The following is a 19589-nucleotide window of genomic DNA, read 5'->3' as shown; positions in this document are numbered from 1 at the left end:
CCCTTGAAGAGGAGGCTGGAGTGGTTTGGGCTGGACTGGTGACTGGTCCCACGTTTGGGACCAATTCCCCACTCATGGCAAAAGCATCACAGCAGATTCCAGCCTCCTCCTGCTCCCCTCTCTCAGCTTTTCACCCCTGGAAACTACAGGGCTTTCCCAGGTTGAGATAGGGAAGGAGCCCCAACACTGTGCCGACTGCTCCACTGAAAAGCCATTCCTTGGAGAGATCTGCCTGGCTACAGCCCCACACCTCTGCAGGTAAAACACCAGCTTGACAACCAACCTTGCATTACAAGAGCAGGAGAAATGTTTGACCAGCACTTGGAACACACCACTGAGTCATACTTTTGCACATTTCCGTAGAACACTGATGACTTGGGTTTTAGCTTTTATAGTTTTCAGATTCTGTGCTGCTTTAGTGTGTAGTTCTGAGCTTCATATTAAGGGATGGTGAGCTCCCTTCACAGAGTAGGGAGACAGAACAATTCCTTCTCCAGCTGGGGACCAAGGACAAACGATCCAAATTTCAGCCCCAAGAGGATAAATAATGGGGACTGATGAGAGAAAAACAAGCAGGATGGGACTTCATGGGCTAAAGCTGCAATTGGACAATTAACCCAAATATGCAAATGGACCAGAACTTATAAAAGTGAGAGACCCCATGACCATGTCCATTTTTGTAGCCCTTTTGGGTTGTGCTACCCAAGGTGGATCTGTTGAGGCCTCTTAATAAACCCTTACTTTATTCTTTAGCTCTGCCTAGTTTCTGTTCTAGATCAGCCTTCGCAAGGTATCAACACAAAATCCAGAGCACAAAACTCACCAGCAGGTCACCAGGCTAAAGCAACCCACTCCCAAATCTCTACCTCTCTGCCCACTCCCTTCGTTTTGCACCTTTGTTTGAATAATTTATTAATTAAATGTATTTTTAATTAGCCTACAGCCTGCCAGTTTGCGTGCCAGCAACAAAACACCTTTTTACCAGGTGAACACCACAGTGATAGAGGGCTTCAGAATAGCATCCATTGTGGTTTTTATGCTTGTGAACCCTGAACAGAAGCTGTGTGAGCACTATGTGTGCCTTGGCCTCTCCTGCAGCATGGTGGCACGTGTCTGAGAGCCCACACTCAGCAGGTTTCAGTACAACAGCAGTAGCAGCTCAGAGGGTTACTCAGAGCCCGTTTTTCTGAAGGCAAGCAGGTGGAGATGAATGATGATACACAGAAAACGGGGAGATTCCAGTTCGTGCTCCTGCTAAACTGCTCACTGACCCATTTTTAATGATTTAGAGGATCACACACATAGCTTGACTCTTTATACAGAAAAATGCTTAGAGCAGTTAAACTATGCACAGAAACTCTAATGCAGAGGAGTCAGGGAAATCCCTGAGAGCATCTTGAAGGAGGGCTGAGAAACCAGAGCCTGAGCTGGAGCTGCTGCACCTCCAGAGCCATCCCCAGCACTTCTGTCTGTTCCCTTCTCAGGTACAGGCTGTTCTGCCCAAGAAATTTTACAAATGCTCATTCCCAGGTGTTTCCAACAGGACCTCCTACTTTTATGTATTAAAGCACTTGTGTCTCAAGCCTCTCATCCCCTGCTATTAAAATAGCCTTGGTCAGCACTCTCACAGGCTGGGACAGGCTGCTTGTGGGGGGGCTAAACAGTGCAGAGAAGAACTAAGAAAGCTGCTGAACAAATACACATTCTCCCTTTGTAAACTGTATTTGTATTTCAAATTTCTATTGTGTTTGTATTTCATTTCCCTCCTTAAAAAGAACGAAAATAACAGAACCAACAAAACCAATTCTTTTTTCTTTTCCTGCAAAGGCAGTTAGATCAGCCTCTTCACCACTAGTGATGCACCAGTTTATTACAGCAAAAAGTGCTGCAGCCATTTAACAGGGCCAGAAACACTGTGTGGCTTCTTCCAGGATGGAAACAGCACCACAAAGGCAAGGCTGGGAGCAGACCATACAGCCAAGGACACATCAGTCTGGGAATGTGGGGAGAAGCCAGTCCTTTTGAAGCAATTCAGCAGCTATCAGCCTGATTTCACTCCTATGTAGCTTCAGAAAACAGAAATGTGATGGTTAGTTCACTCCAAGGAACAACCACCTTATTCTTGTACCCTTCTACCATCTCTCTGAATTATTAACCTCCAATTAGCTGGAAGAGCAAAACCACCCTCCAGGTGTACTGGGATAAAATCACCTTAGCCAGGCCATTTCCACACTGTGCAGTTGTTCTCACTTTGTTTAAAATGTGTCCAACTGCTTCAGAGGCAGCATTTCACAGGCACAGGTTGCTCCATAAAACCACCAGCAGGAGCTCTCTAAATCCCAGGCTCCTGCCCAGAGCTGTGTCCTGGGTGCCAGCACACTGCCAGGCACTAAGCTTTGCCATAAACCTTTGGGAAAAGAAATTCTTCATCTCTGATGGAAAACACCTTCCTTCCTCCATTTTCTCTGATAATTTGATGCTGGACCATCACACAGGAGCATCTCAGTATTTTATAGAGGCAGCATAAAAATTCACAAGTTTAAAAACCCCACCTCAGTGGCAGAGAGATCTCCAGTTCAACAAGACTGGTTTAACATTTCCCTGCTTTTCTACGATACTGTATCATCTTTTTTTGTTCTTTAACTGCACCCGACATTTCATGCTCTAAGGAGCAGCACAAGGTGAAGAGCTTTCCCCTTTCTAAAGCACCTTGATGGGCCATCAACACTCAAGTGAGAAATGCTGCTGGGTGTTACCTGCAGGAGTTATTCAATCCATTTTGTAAAGGTTAGGACAAAATTAAGATCCAAGTTTCATGCTCCCGACGCTTCTTTTGTCTTTTTTTAATGGTATTTTTAAGAAATTATTGCTGCAATAAAGGAAAGGACAACTCCATGTCAGTGCTAGAAAACAAATTTATATCCCTGCTGTGACAAATGGGCCGTGCCACACTGTGTCCCTGGTCAGAGGGGACACCCCAGCCCAGCCTCACTTAATGGCAGCTTCTCATTCTCTCCTGCCAGGCCAAGCTCCCATCTGGAGATTTGATATTTGCCTTCATGGCTGCTTCTTAATCAAATAGGGTACTTTTAAATGAAATTACCATGGCTGAATTACACATATAAGACATCTCACTTCAAGGGCATAAGCCAACCATTAAATGATGGACATTAGAAAGAAACTTTTCCTTCTGAGCAAGTTATTACATCCCAACGGTGCCACTCACATTTCTGATGGAGAGCAACACTTTTGCCCCACACTGTCCATCTCCTGTGCAGCTGCATCCTGCCTGGCACGTGGGATTTGCTCCTGTTTTCCACAGGGGAGGCATCTGCAAGACTCAGGCCTTGCAGGAGAGGTTTCCTCCTTGCAGGAAAGGGGCACAATAAGGACCATGGTAGCAGACAGAACTATTGATATTTAGCAGCTGCCCATAGAGGCTGGGGTTCTCCAGCCCTGACCATGTACCAAGGAAGCCCCAAGGGCTTCACCATTACCTTCAGCCACATCAGGATCACATTCCTTATGGACCTCACAAGCATCTGATTTCCATTCTGGGGGATGTGCCATGGTTTGAGAGGTCTCTCCCTCTGGAGAACACTACTGTAGCCATGTGCCACAGCTCTTTGTGGAGTTATAGCAATTTAGGATCATGAAACCACCCAAAACTTGCCCCAGCAGCTGCCCAGCAGCCCAGGTGCCCAATGTGGGTTGGATCTGCTGCACAGTACCCACAACTGCTCTGTCTGGGGAAGATTTGCCAAGATGAGACAAGGAGAGGTGTCACAGACATGTTTTATGAAAAATCCTTTCCTTAGGATTTTTTCTCCTGAGAAGCTGGAAGCCTCAGGAACAAAATGTAACCAATGGTTATCTGCTGCTGTGGAATGCAACAGGTGGGTCTGTGATTGGTCTCATGTGGTTGTTTTTAATTAATGGCCAATCACAATCCAGCTGTCTCAGACTGTCTGGTCAGTCACAAGATTTTATTATAATTCCATTCTTTTTCCTTTCAAGCCTTCTGATGAAATATTTTCTTCTGTTCTTTTAGTATAGTTTAAATATAATATACACCATAAAATGATAAATCAGCCTTCTGAAACATGGATTCTCATCTCTTCCCTCATCCTGGGACCCCTGTGAAAACCACCACAGAGAGGCCCCTTCCCCAGCACTAATTCCATTCAAAATACCTGGGAACCCCCACACTGTGACAGGCTCCAGATGAACACATTGCTGTGGCATGCACAAGGTAAAGGAAATGGTTCAGCTGAGGGGGCACAGACTGAGACCAACTCATGAGCCATCATTTTTAGTGGCATTGCTGCGTAGTTACTTTCAAATTACTCATTATCCCAAGTTTTCTTTTCCTCCCAGCTTGAAGATAATACAAAAATAACTTGATTACACACATTTCCCATCAGTGGCAACAGTACTGAAGTAAAAAAAAAAATTTCCTTGTTACTGTCTAGTGCTCAATTTTCTGATGTGATTTTTTCACACATTTAATACAGCTTGTTAAGTAGCAATATAATCAAGAATGGCAAGTATGAAGACCATTTTTACAGCAATTAAATCATCTCTAAAGAAACTAGCAATAAAAAGAGTTGGAAAGAAAATCTGATCCTACTGGAAATTCATTTGTTTTAAAAAAGACTTGTTAGAAAGGGAGCTGATTAAATCAGCTGAGGCACTGTATAAAATAATTGAGTGGGGGGGAATTGGGCTGGTTAATTGTTGTGCTGTAAACATTATTATTGCAAACCTAAGTATTTGCAGAGCTTATGGTTGGTGTTTGTTCTTCCAGTAATTAATCTGAGATTTCTGTCTGGAACAACAGGTGTATATAATACAATATAATAATACAATAATATAATGTATAGAATTCTTAAATATTGCAAAATTTAGACAGAGGTCATCTCTTATTTCTTTCAGCAATAGATGTGTTGGGGAACTATTTTGACTGGGCAGGTGAAAGCTACAGGACCCATTTTTGGGCATAAAGCAGTCTATAGGGGAACACAGTATTCTGATAAAATCACCCCAAGACACACAGACATACACATTTAGGCACACTGAATCACTGCAATCATTTTGGGGATCATTAAAGAAAAAAAGGAAACCTAAAAAGAGACAGACTCTGAAAATCCCAGATGACACAAAAAAGGCTTACAAAAGGGGGATGTCATTCTTTCCCATGTTTTGCACAGACCTTCCAGGCCTACAGCCCCTTAATTTCTTTGGGCAAGGGGAGAGGAAAAGCTGGGAAGCAGGGAGAAGGGAAAAGCTGTCCCAGTCCAAAGCCACAGCAAACTGAGAGGAAGGAAAGACACTTAAAATAAAGGAGAACAGCAGGGAGACTGGGAAAGGACTACAAGGTTTCCCACAGCTTTCTTCCCTCTGGAATTCCTCTATAAGACATGTGCCAATTTTTCACATTGTAGCATCACTTCCACTGCACAGCCTCCTCTATTGGTTTTCTGCAATGAAACACCTCTCCCAAAATGGAGTGGTTCCAAAGGGAAGTTGATAAGTGTTGTGGGTGGTGATGCATTAAGTCTTAGCTTTTATATTTCTCAGATTCTGTGCTGCTTTGGTGTGTAACTCTAAGCTTCGTGTTAAGTGTTAGCAAGTCTTCACAGGGTAAGCAGACAGAACAATCCTTTTGCAGCTTGTCCAAGGGCAATTGTTACAAGATCCAGGCTCAAAAAGTATAAACAGTGGTGAACTGAAGAGAGAAAAACAAGGAGGATGGAACTTCATAACCTAAAGCTGTAACTGGACAATTGTCTCCAATATACAAATGGACCAAAACTTATAAAAGTGACAAACCCTGTAACCAGGTGTCCATTTTTGTGGCCCTTTTGGGTCTATCTTGGGCGTAACCCTGGCTGGGCTCTTGCACTGCTCAAGGTGGATCCACTGAGGTCCTGTAATAAATCCCTACTTTATTCTTTAACTCTGTCTGGCCTCTGCTCCAGGTCAGCCTTCTCAAGGCATCAGTTTGACTGCTCAGATGTGGGGAGATGCTCACCTGGGGGTAAAATTGTTCCAGTGACACAAAGCAGTCACTTTCCTAGTAAAACATAAATATATGTGCGTATGTTCAAGAGTGTAGAGCCTGGGGTAGCCCACATGCCAGAGATTCCCTGTCTGGAGGTGCAGGGACCATGCTGGAAACAAGGAATCAAGCAGGGATGCCCTCAGGGATGCTGGGGGTGCCCAGCCTGTGGCTCCAAGCTGCCTTTGACAAGTTGCCATTTGCACGCTTCCTCCTGCTCTGTCTCAGTCATGAACTGCATTGAAGCTAAGAAAAAGGGTTTACAAGGAAAATAAACACATCTTCGTTTGCTCTGAAAATGGAAGCTGCAGGATTAAAGGCATCTGTATGAAAAGTAATATTACAGATGAGCTGGAAGCTGGTTTGTTTTTCAAATCAAAGAAGTGAGGACCCAAAGGAATGCACTGTGCCCCATTAACCTACCAGCTACTTGAATACCCTAATCCTTTACTTTGCTCACCCCTTTTCTTTCATTTTCCTACCCTAATCACTTACATAAGCAGCCACCTCCACCTATAGCACAGACCTTCATTCCCAATGATGGAAACATTCACCCTTGCAACTTTACAATGCTCCTGATTATCTGCAAAAATACTTCTGGACCTAAAACCTGGATAATTGCAGAAGAGCAAATGAATGAGCAAACCCTGTGTTGGACTGCACATCCTCATACATACTGGAATTCAGCAGTGACTGGCAATCTTAAGGACAATTACTTGAGTCCCAATCACCATTTGACCAGCATGATGTCTTCAAGGTCATCAAGGTCTGCTACCCACCCAGGGAAAGAAAAGAAGACTCACAAGTTCAAAGGTACTGTGCAATGAAGCTGTTACTCCAATTTGGTGTCTGCTGCCTCCCTTTCCCTGCACCTTGTTGTTGTGGTTATTCCCCCTTCAGTCATGTCACAGTGAGATGCTAACAGGCTGCCAAATAAACCCTTTGGAGAACATAAGGACGTTACATGCTTCATGATTCCTAAAGAGAACATCAAGTGCAGTGTTAAGGATTTTCCAGAGTTCCATTTAACTCTTGTGTGCTGGCACTGGGCTCCCATGAACAACAACTCCACACAAAGCTGTGTCTCTGCTTTCTGCACCCTCCACTCAACCCCTGCCAGGGCAGCCACAGGAGTACAAATGTGAGAAACACTCAGGATGCCCATGAGGAGCAGGCCAAGGGCTGCCCCTACCAGAGCTCCTCAAACTTTTGCCTCAAAACAGAATATTGCTTTGGGAGCCAGGCATGTTAAAGAACACAAAACCAAGTCCTTCCCTGAACTCAGAAACAACACTTTCAAGTGGCTACTATTATTTTTTGATAAACTACGCTTGTCCAAAATGGCAGGACGTTTAAGAGAAAATGACACTAATTTATGCAAAAGTCAGCAAAATAATTGCAATATTCATTTCCACCTCAAGTCAATTTTCAAGGTGGTAATGGAAACCAATATGGAATGAATGGGAAACATCTGGCAGGGAAACTCAAAGAGAGAGGCTCAGGAAACGTGAGAACTGCAAAGAGACTTGCTCAGTCCTGGTGCCAAGGGGAAGGTACACCCCACCACCAGCCAGCCACACTCCTGGGCACAGGCTCTCCAAAAACAAGGACTGGTTCCCCTATCCAAATTCAACCCAAGGAGAGAGAAATGCAACAGAACATTGCAAATGTGGCACAGCATGGCAAATACCCCAAAACAAGCTCTCAGAAAGTTGTATGACTGGATAAGTCACTGGTGGAGGTGGCAGTGGCAGGAGAAAATTTAGGCAGGAAGTTTATTAACCACCAATGCATTCCCCCATCTTCCCAATCTCTTTCTGACACAAATACACCCTGGTAACATTGATAAAACCTCCTGCCACAGAGCTGGCTGACAACTAAAAGTTGACTTGAAGCACTTACCAGTTTCTCATGTGCAGCAGAGGAATGGAACAAATAATTCCTTCCATTCCTCACCCTTTCTGCACGTTTCTGCCGCAAAACCCAAAATTCTTTGGTCAATATTGAAAGCCTGGGTGGAACCACAGAACATTTCTGACCTAGAAAATCTACTCAGCTACCTCTGTTTCTGCTCTGCTGTATCTAAAGCAGAGTGCACACCTTGCATGAGAAGCACGGGGTACCAGCCTAAAACCTGCAAGAGGGAAATTCCTGCAATTGCTTCAGGAAAAAAATGCCTTTCTCACTGTATCTGTCAGGTACAATGTCAAAAGCATGAACAAGCACCACAAAAATGCCCTGTGATGATGATTGTCTCTTCTTGGAGAGATTTCATGAACTCTTTTTTTCTATATGTAAAAAAAAAATCATCTAAATGATAGCTAATTCCCATAATAGCTGCTATAATGGAGAAGAAAAACAGCAACAAGTTACATTAGTGTTCCAGATCGGTTTTTTAGAGTTTTTTTCCCCATCAATTACCCTCCAAGGACCCCAGATAACCAAACAAACAGCATTAGACAGAACAGGGACATAGAAAAGACCTCAAACCTCACCACAATGAGGGAAGATTGCTACTACATCCATAACTTTATTTAAAAGGTTGCTGGAAAGAGAAGTCCCGATGCCTTTTGTTGAACAAAAGACCAGTTTGTCATTAGTACAGTGCAGGCAAGGTTGAAGAACACTTTGGCCATTTGAAACTCTGGACTCTGAAGTATTTTGTTACCAAGGCTAGTGAAAGATTGGATGAATCAATATTCTTTGTGCATCCACTGCACAGTTCAAAGCTGCCTGTCTGCTGATGCCATGGCTGCACATATGTCTGTCAAGAACTCTCAAAGCTGTATGGGGAAGATGCACATTTGTAGAAAACAATATTTAAAAAAAAATAAAGTCTGCATTAGTTTATCCTTCCTTTCCCCCATCAATTTTCCATTTTTTTCACCATCTCAAATATTCCTACAGCACTCTCTTCACATATCCAACAGTTGCTATATATCTAACAATTTGCTTCCTTATAATACTGAATATTGAGCATTTATCACTCGTTTCAGGCAGGAAAATGTATTCCCTTATAACACAAAATGCCTGAAAGTCACCAAGAGTCCTTCAAAGTGATGTACAGGTCTGCTCTGGCAGGAACAGCAGCAAAAAGATCCTTGTGGGCAGATTCCTTTGAATCAGTGTCTGTTACCTGGTGTTGATCTGGAGCATCCCTTCAAAGCCCTTGTTTTAAGTTACACTCCCCAGGTTAAAAACTATTGAGGTGTAGGTTTCATTCAGGCATGGAAATTCAGAGTCCAGAATGATGCACCTAAAAAAATGTGAACTCTAGGGACTCCCAGGTATCTGAGAACAGAAAGCAGATCTTGCGGATGACACAAGATGGTAAAATTAGAACAGCTGTCGTGGTAACAAAATGGGCAATTAAACGAGCTTTAATCCTTCCACAGTAACTTAATATGACCTGTGGAAACGTTACACTGGGATTCAACTTGGCGACAATGCCAGCAAAACATGGTTTTGATTAATTATGAGAATGAGTTAATCAGTTTGGTATGATTCAAAAGGAAAAAATGGACATGGGAACACAAAAGTCTGCTCTGCTGTGAAGCAGTACCAGGATACTTCCACTTCAGAGCAGACTCCTACATCACAGTCTTTCAGATGAGGTCAGTGTTAGCCCAGCATCCCTTAACAAAAAATAAAAGCTTAATTTTCCTGCTCCAAGTACACAGCAAAACTCCTGACAACTTTCACACCTTGAAAACTGTGTCAGTTATAAACCTGTATAACAGAAAAAGTATCAATATTTGGAGTTTCTGAGTTTCCTATTTCCTGGGGCAAAGCCTAAAGCTCATCTCAGCCTCTGACTTAATGGCATTAAAAAACAAAGCAGCAAACATGCTGCTTTACTTCTCTTAGCAAAGCACAGGAACTAATGACTGTGCTTACAATACACCAAATAGAAGCTGAATTGTTTAGGTAAACAAAGACCTAACTATGGAGAGCTCAGAAAGGACATGATCAGCAGATCATCGTCTGGGACTGCTCAGAAAGCCCACTACTGATCACTGGGGTATTCCAGCAGAGACTGGGATTAGCAGCACAGGATTTCTGTCTTCAGCCAGTTTTTAATTGCACAGACACTCTAAACATTTCACTACCTGAGAGTGACCTTGGTGAGCTACACCGAGACTCACAACGTGCCTTTGCTTATTGACACCACCAGTGCAAGGTCTGGCACCAGCCCAATGGCTCCCACTTCACACCAGGGCAAATAACCCTAAAGCCATCAATCATTTGTGATACAGCATAAAAACCAGGCTTATTTTTGTCAGGAAACTGTTCAGCACAAGGTAGAGATGATGTGTCTGTTACGTATAGTCACTTTGGCTGGACACATCCCCAGCTCTGCCTGCATCACAGCGATCAGCAGGACGCTGAGCAAAGCCCCTGTTGGCCGCACCTGGGGCCAGGGCTGGCCCAGACCACCTCCATCCTCCTTGGGTGGGGTCACCCACGCCGAGCTGGCCATCTCATTGATGCCAGTCCACAGGGGAGGGAGGAGGGAGGTGATCCCTGCCTGAAGAGCCAGTCCTGGAGGAAGACACAGCTCCAATATTCACACTGCTCTCCACAAAGTGCTTGTGCAACTGCAGCCTCCATCAAGTGCTGTTTTGACAGCCTGAAATGAGGGACACCATTCCTCATGAAGGAATCTGAGCTGTAGCCACTGACTCAGAAAGTGCCTCGTTCACACTCTGCATCTGCCAATCTCAGCAGCCTGCCTACGCTTTAGGAATAAAGGGGGAAATCAAGGTAATGTGACACGTAGGGTATTCTGCAATATTAAATTCATGATACATTGTTGATTCATTTATAATTCATCACAAATTGCAATGCAAATATTTGGCTAAAGTGCAATGATGTTGGGAAAGACAACCTTTTGTTGTTGTTGTTGTTGTTTTTATTTAAACAGAGACCAGAAATAACACATCCCACTTAGTCCAGTAGTGAGTCCACATCAGAGAAGACACCAAGAACAGCCAAATCCCAAATCCTGTGGACTGGGGCCAAGAACTAGAGGGCAGGAAACCCTCCCAAGTAAGAAGGATTCCTCCAGAAAATAAATGTATCTGGTATACGTCATTACAAACAGGGAAATGCCTTCACACATCCATGCACGGCATTAGTACAGAAGAATTAATTTGCTGAAATACCCTGTGAAATTGCTGTATGGCTAAGTAAAGTGAAAAATAATACAGTCAGGTCCAAAAAAATATATACTTATATTTAATTTTAAAATTATTTTTCCCCACTTTTTCATTCCCTCAAGTCAGTCATCCAGACATTCACGCAGTCGGTTTAGCAGGAAGCTCAGGCTTGAATGAAGCAAGAAAGCTTCACCAGAGTGCTGCTGAAAAACATTTTCTGGACTACAGGGGCTCAAAGGTGGGCAGAGAGAACTTGTTTTCTGTCTTGAGAGATCAACACCTGCCAGCAAAAATTGTGACACTATTATCTGCAGCCTACAGAGACCTCCAGCGACACCGACCACCAAGAGGAGACGGAAGCAGTTCTAATCCCTTGTCCCCTGAGGAACAGTATCCTTTGGTTTTTAAGCTCCTATAAGTTAGATTTTGTTTAATTATGATTACTATCGCTCTCTGTTATCCTTTGGTTCTGCTGAGGCGATGCAAAGAAAGAACAATAACTTGAAAAACAGATAACATATGAAAAAAAGGTCTGTCTTAGAGGTCTAGTGGTTCACTTTCAGGTCCAATTGCACTAGGTAGGAAAGTACAGGGAACAAAGCATAAGGCAAACATATATAATTTTTTTCCTGTAAAAAGAAATACAAAAACTCTATAAACACCACTCTTATCTTGAAGCAGTTGTCACAACTTGAAAGTCTCGTGGCTGAGATGGAGAAGATATTCAGGGACACAGCTATGATTAAGCATTTGAAGAAATTACTGAGAGATCACTAGACATCACTCACACTAAACTCTTATTTAAAATGTCTGATGGGAAATGTCTCTCCATCAAGAGAATAAAGCAGATTCAGACAGTGTTAGCTAGAGACAGCCACAGCTGGAAGGCTTTGCTGTGTGTGCTGAGACTGCAAGGGCAGATGCATGGCCAGCACCAAGAGCAGAGCTGGAACCACCTGGGCTGAACGTGGCCACAGGAGCTGCCGCTCAAATGGCATCTGGACATCAGCAGGGCTGTGCCACTGGACCTCTGCCAGCAGGGTAAGGCTCCTCCAGCCAGGGGGAAACAGCAGCAGGGGGGAGCAGAGGGGAGCCCTGATTGATTTTCAAAGCCTTTCCCAGGTGCTCCAGCTCCCTCTGACAGGCATCGCCCAGAGGAGCTCACGCCAGCTGTAACTGCAGTGAAATACTAAGAAGAGACTGTCCCAGTTTTGCTTCAGACTGGAAAGTCATCGGTTTTTTTACCATGCATTCTTAAACAAATGACACTCTTACTTCAACAAAATCAGTTTCAGACGCTGAGGAACTACTTCTTCTCCCAAACACTAAACAAACGAGATGAAAGTTCCACTGATCTCATCACAAAAAGCTCCCACGAATTTAACGGTGCAGGGATTCCCTTTCCTGCATTTCCAGGATTACCATATTACTGTGGTGTGCAGAATGGTTTTACACCAGCCTTGCTAATTCAGGCAGGCTCTGAATAGCAGTGAGGCCAGCCAAGGAGGCAGTGCCTTTTATTCCTCCCCTGCTGCTTCCTTAGTATGCGCCGAGCACGCGTGGCACGGAGCATCGGCCTTTTCTTCGCGCTTCCGCGCAGGGCACGGCTCCTGTGGCAGCATCCCCCAAGTGAAGGCTGCCTTCTTTCACAGGGGCACACAGGTGTCCTCCCTGCCTGCCAGCAAGGGCAGCAGCTGTGCCAACCTCAGCCAAAAACCCACACTCCCAAACTGGCTGTGCATGAGGATACCCAGAGCCCAACGCCTCACCAGCCCCCAAAATTTCATCCAGCTCCAGGGATGACCAGGAGGAGCAGGAGAGGCATGGGGGCTGCTGGATGGTGACAGAGGACAATGATCTGTGTATCTGAGTGCATCTGCTGTCCAGCTAATGTGGCCCTCAGTTATGGGAGAGGCTGGGTTTGGTCATGCTGGATATAGAAATCCTTAATTAACCCAATGTGCTATCACATCATGTTACTATTACTGACTTAGAGGTAGTTTTCACAACAAACCAAAAAGTAATTAAATTCCTCTCCTTTATTATTTAACCCAATTGAATCTTATTTTCATAAGCACCTTAGCTGGCGGAACAAAATATCTCCCATTTCCTGGGTGCCTGACAACATTTGAGTCCTACAGATGGCCAAAGTCCCTTTCTGAAGATATATGTATGTGCTGGCACACAGATGCTTACACATGTATGTTACATATTATTACACTTCACACAGTATTTTAAATATTGTTGGTATCATTCCCCACTCCACTGTATGGCCAAACTACCAGGCAGTGCCAGTGCAGAAGATCATCTGCTAAGAAAATAAAGCCTTTAATAGGTAACGTCCCAACAAGCCAGGTATCACCTGCAGAAACCATACAAAGCACAAACCTTGTGCCATGTATTTGGCTCAGGGCAGTGCCTTTTTTTAAAACATATATATATACATATATATAAAAATATATATGAAGTGTGCTTCTGGCTATATAAATATTACTCTCATTTTTAAACCAATGCTTAAATAAAGAATATTTGCTTTTGCCTACAATTATTTGTCAGGTTTTTATTTTTTTCCCCACAGAATGACAGATGAGACTGTCTTTTCAAAGTGACAGAACAAAAGACATTACAGTGATAATAAAGTTACCTTAGATAGAAAGGAACGAGAGATTCAGAGCTACTCCTCTACCCAACAATACTCAGACTTCATATTTTCATCTTCTGGGTGAGCACTATCTCTGTAAGGTTTATTTAAACATATAGCTTTCCCACTAAAGCGTTTTCTGGCTCCTTAGACTTCCTCTAAGGATTTTCAGCTAAAAACAGGTTATAGTTTAAAAGCACAGTCATAACAGAAATTGGAGAGGATATATCACCATAATTGTGTTTACCTTATAATGAAAGAAAATAAGGAATATTCCACCTACTTGAACTAGAATTCAAAGAATGAACAAAAAAACCAAAGAATAAACCCACTAGGAGGAAACAGAACAATTTCTGTCTATCCCCAGACAGTCTATAACCAAACACTGCAATAATTATCCTAAGACAAAGCCAGCAGGAGAGATTTACACTCCTGGGATGTACACAGAGCCCACAGCCCTTTGAGCCATGCTAAAGAGAAGTGCCAAAATCCAGAGTGAGCACAAAGATCCTCCCCCCAATCCCCCAGCCAGAGTGCAGTCTTCATTTCCCATGCTGCAGGTGAAGACCTCCAAGCTCAATACTCCACAGCGGGGCTTTTACTTCATTTTTTAATAATCAGCATGGAAGACAAACCACAACTTGTGCCACAAGTTCCTCTCCAACTGCATTTGACAGTGAGAAGGGGACAGTTGGAGCAGCCCTATAGTCCTCTACAACTGGGTTACATCCCAGAGCACAGAGGGTTCAAATAAATGCATGTATCCATTTTAGCCCCCAAGCCTCTTGGTCAGTGTGTCTGACGAAATTCTTTCAGAGACAGCAAAAAAAAAACCAATGCAAAGCAGTAAGAAAAGTCTAGTTTTTATGTAATCTTTCACCAGCTAAAGTCTGGATTTAACACCAAACTAGGATCAGTTTCAGCCTGGGAAGGATCTGGCCTTTTCAGGATGCTTTTTACATCAGCTCAGCTAGTTGGCAAACACGTTGCTAAAATGGGGATTCTTTGCTGTCACACAATTAAAAACACTCTCAGGCAACAGTGGGTAGGTATCAAGTTAGCTTCCACCCCATTTCTGAGATTCCTATTTGATGCCAAAACACCAAGCCAGAGCCATAATCCAACCCGAAACACACATGGGTGAACCTCAGGGCATCTCTCTGGCCCACCAGGCAGCAGCTCTCTGGGAAAGGGCTTTCACCCACAGGCACTAAGAGAATCATAGAAATGTCCAAGTCCTCGTCTTTAATTCTCCTTTTCCTCTCTAAAACATGAATCATAGAAATGTCCAAGTCCTCGTCTTTAATTCTCCTTTTCCTCTCTAAAACATACAATATCAGCTTCCATTTTTTAGTTTACCCATTGTTCAGTCATGAGCACAGTATTTGCATTCATCAAGGCTCCCTGAATGTGATCATTAGAAATGTAATTATAAGTACTTATGGAGTGGTCTAATCTCAAAAACACCTCCAAGGAAAGCGTCCCAGGCCTGCCCATCTTAAGTCTGCAGCTCTAAATTGGACCACGCCAGGAATAATTTTTTGGCAAAACATTTTCTTTTCCTTGGCTGGAAGTGCCACTTCCTCAAAACGCAACCACGCTGGTCTTGAGGAAAGCTTTGTTAGAAAAAGACCTTAATTTCAATACCTCTGATATTTTTGGCCTTTGAAAGCCAAAAAACGTTATGGGGTAAGACAAATTTATCTGGGTTACAGGTGCAAGACCCAGACAGAAAAAGAGGTGGGCAAGACAGCCCTAAGCCATGTATTCCCTGTGCTTTTGGGATGCTCATTCCCAAATCCTAGAGATTTAACAAATGGTTGTGAGCACTGGAATTACCAGCACTCTTCTGTTCCAGAGGCTGAGCCTTCTGCCCTAATGAAACCTCTCTTCTTCACATCCAGCTGCTTTAGAGCCTTTGGTGAGCCAAGGGCAGCACCCTAAAGGCAACCCAGGGATTTCCAAACAAAACACACAACCAAGGTTCACTCCATCAGCTGAGAAACACTGCTTCAGATGGAGCCAAACAACCAAAAATATATTTCTTATTGAATTTTGTTTTATATTTTTTTGCATGGCAATTAAAAAGCTTATGGCCAAAGATATAGGAAGCAGTAAAAATGATGCATATGAGAAGATCTTACTGAACTTAATGCAGCATGAAATTATCCAATGGGCTGCTTTAAATACTGTGCTGTAAAAATACACACCATAAGAGCATGTCTCACTGCTCTTTGTTTAATAGTGGAGTTAATTAAGAAAAAAGACAGTATTTTCAGAGATTAAAAAAAAAACAAAACAAAAAAATCAAGTATTTATGTTCTCAGAGAGCTCCTAGACATACAACTCACTGAGAGCAGCAGCACTAGGCATGAATGTAGAAGGACTCACTTCTCTTTTTTTATTCCCTGGAACCAGTTTTTTCAAAGCAGTATGAAATACTACAGGAGTAATTTCTATTCTGATTGACTTTTCATTTTACCAGGCTCAACATGTTTAAACCACTATTGTGACGTGACCTGAAATATTCCAGGGTTATGGTTATTTTATAAATGATTATCAAGAGCAAATTTACAAATTAATCCTAAAGTAGCAAGGAAAAAAGAAAGAGAACACTGAATAATTTCAGCAACACTTCCCAATGTTTGCACAATTCTCTGTTTAATTCCCACTAGCCAAACGCCTCTGCTGGCACAGAGCTGGAGATGTAGCACTGCATATTCTGGCCAATTAAAGAGTTCTAAATTTTTTTTTTTCTTTCACCTAACCTTATTAACTCCTTCAGTGCTGACACAAAGACATCAGTTCCATTGAACTTCACATTTTAAAAGTTAATGGGACTTTATTCAAGCAATTCACTGGTGGCCCGCTACATTCAGGGAAGGACCCAGAGCACCCATCAATGTGGGACCTCGTGTATTTTGACAGCAATGGTTGTAATTAATTTCTTATCTTGCACCATGCCAGGTGGCTGGTACAGCCACATGCTAATTCTCCTCCCTGCCCTCTGAAATGCATCCCCTCCTGCTGACAAGATCAGCCATAAGAGCATCTGAGATGAAGCAAACAACACTTCTAAAATTCAGTAGGAAAGAGGTGGACACAAAATAATTTCTTAAAAAGCAAATTAAAGCAGCAGAACATGAGGTTTGCCCACCAAGCACTTCAGCAGCAATTCCAAATTTAGTCAAAAGCTGTCAAATATGTTAATCTTAATTTCTTTTTAAAACCTTGCAGTTGATAGAATGCTGAAGATGAACTTTCAAAAATATTGTCGGTATCATTCCCCACTCCACTGAATGCCCAAACTACCTGCTTGGTTTTAAAGTATGTGCTTTTCTATTGTACTTTTTTTTCTTCCCCCACTAGGCCAAGGAAAGAAAATAATGCTGAGGATACTTATTTTCTAAAATACTTTAATGAAGTCAGTGGAGACTCCAGGAGCTCAATGCCATAAATAGAGAAAAGAAACAGAACATATCAATCAAACCAACCCAGCCTGAATTGCATCTATAACAAAACAAGGAAGGCAACAACAGCCTGTTCAGCAGGGGAATAACAGAGAAAATATTGACTTGTTAAACTATGGACATATTGTGAGCTCTGAGGAGGCTGTAATTGTTTCTAAATAAAGCTAAAAGTCCAGCAGCGTGGTCAGCCTGCTCCTGCACTATGAACAACAGGTGGGATTTTTATTGTCTTTTTTCTTTTTTTCTTAGAACAAAAATATCAACACCTGCTCATTTTCAAAATGGTGTGCACACCAATACCTCCTTTTTTGGCCACAGAAAAACTTCTGTATTTATATCACACTTCATTCCTGGTTTAATTGACCTTTCAGATGGCCTTGAATGAGTCTGAAGTGTAACTACAGCTGTGGCACGACCCCAAGGGCATTTTCAGTGGCCCAAGCATGCCTAGGTAGCAACTGAGGTGGAAGAGCAGCACCTTGAAAACCAACAAGGAGCACTCCCAGACCACTGGGGAACATGGATGCTCCTTCCTGGAGCAATGCTTCCAGGTTCTCACACATGCAGCGTCCACAGCTGCCTCTCTAACAAACCTGGCTCAGTTTTCAGCAGGGATTGTGTTTGTTACTGGTGGGACAATTGCTGTGGGCCTTCCTTCCCGTCTTGACACATTTCTCTTGCAGCCGCGTGCCAGCCGAGAGGCACAAAGCCCTCTCCTTTCTTGAGTGGTAATTATATTTCTCCTCGTTACAATGAAATCCTTTGTGTGATTAAATTTCAATCTGAGCAGGCTGATTTCCTCATTTGCAGAGATTTTATTAGTTTGTGGGAATGTCCACTTCCCCGCCTTTGAATTTATTCTTAAATTACTTTTCCTTTTTCTTTCTTTTTTTCCCTCCAAAATCCCTCTCTTTCAAGTGACATTTGCCAACATTAGTCTGATTTAAGACCTTTTATCCAACCCATTGCCTTTTACTTAACTATATTGCTTCCAAGACCACTGGGATCTCCAGGCATTAATCATTAGCATTCATGCTGGAGCTGACTTTAGGCAATGAGTTACGAGCCTTTGGGGAACACCGTGCACCACCAGCTGAAATGCTCTGCACAGTCTGCCCTGGTGAATTAACCCTCAAGCAAACTCTCTCCCCATACCTGGCCTTCTTCTTAAAACTCTTGTTGTGCAGCACTAAACACCAACTCCAAGGCTGAGGCCAGCACGCCCCACACCCAACCTTATCTCATCCCTTAATTTAGACTGAACTTTGTCACAGCAGATGTCACAGTTGAGACAGCCACAATACACAGAGTATCACCACACAATTTCAGAAAGCTCCAATCCATACACAGTAACACCTCACCTCTTCAGAAGGCTTCAGGCGCCTGCCCAGAGAAACAGCACATCACTTCAAAAAGCTGCAAGCATCTGCCCTTCTTGTCCTTCAGCCCAGCCTTTTATCCCCTGCTGTTGCTGCCCTGCACCTGTGTGCCCTCTGTTCCCTTTGGGGGTTGGTCAGTGCCCCTGGGCACTCCATGGCTCGTTCCCTTCAACAGCATTCACCTGTCCTGCACAGCTGTGCCCACTGGGGATGAGGCTGGGCCAGCCCCACTCCCAATTATCACAAACTATGTACAGAACTTCCCTCAGTCAAGAGAAGAGAGGCCCATGGTCCAAGCTCAACACGATGTCTTGAAAAAACAGGCCAGACCCATTTGGCTTGGCCAAATCAGTCAGTTGTGTTGGTCAGGCACTCACCAGCAGACCCAAAGCTGGATCATCTTGGTTGGATGAAGTCAGTGAGTGGCAAAAGCTCCCACATCCTAGCCAGAAGAGCCACACCCCATGGATGCATGAGAAACATCTAAAATTCGTCAGTTTGTCTGAATAAGTAACATCATGAAGTGCCCTGTATGAATCAAAAAAACTAAACCAACAAACTAACACTCACAACACCTAAAACCACCTTGCACTCAGTGTCAGGGCTGCTACCACAGCACAAGCTCTGTGCAGCTCAGCCCCGAGCTCCTGCCTATTACAGCGGCCTGAGTGGGTCGCTGCTGGTGAGAGAGAGACGGTGAATCTTGTATCTTGATCAGAAGGCTGAATTTATTAATATATGATATATAATACATTATTACTATACTAATAGAATATAGAGAGAGGTTTGCAGAGCTGCTAGCTAAGCTAAGAATAGATAGAAAAGAATCCACAACAAAGTTGTGTCCAGGGACTCAGTCCCCTGGCTTGCACTGATGAT

At 43.3% G+C, this 19589-nt stretch overlaps 1 long non-coding RNA gene across 1 annotated transcript; it reads right to left on the bottom strand.

The window, feature by feature from the left end:
* Positions 1-1710: 1710 nt before the first annotated feature.
* LOC132075838 (uncharacterized) lies at positions 1711-18788 on the bottom strand. Its single transcript, XR_009418836.1, has 3 exons — positions 18693-18788; positions 2757-2869; positions 1711-2066 (listed from the first exon to the last, which is right to left on the bottom strand). It is a non-coding gene; the product is annotated as an uncharacterized LOC132075838 (long non-coding RNA).
* Between the last annotated feature and the right edge of the window lie 801 nt (positions 18789-19589).

This window comes from Ammospiza nelsoni, chromosome 7 (genome assembly GCF_027579445.1).
Source record: "Ammospiza nelsoni isolate bAmmNel1 chromosome 7, bAmmNel1.pri, whole genome shotgun sequence".
Lineage (NCBI taxonomy): Eukaryota > Metazoa > Chordata > Aves > Passeriformes > Passerellidae > Ammospiza > Ammospiza nelsoni.
This window is presented reverse-complemented; position numbering and strand designations above follow the sequence as displayed.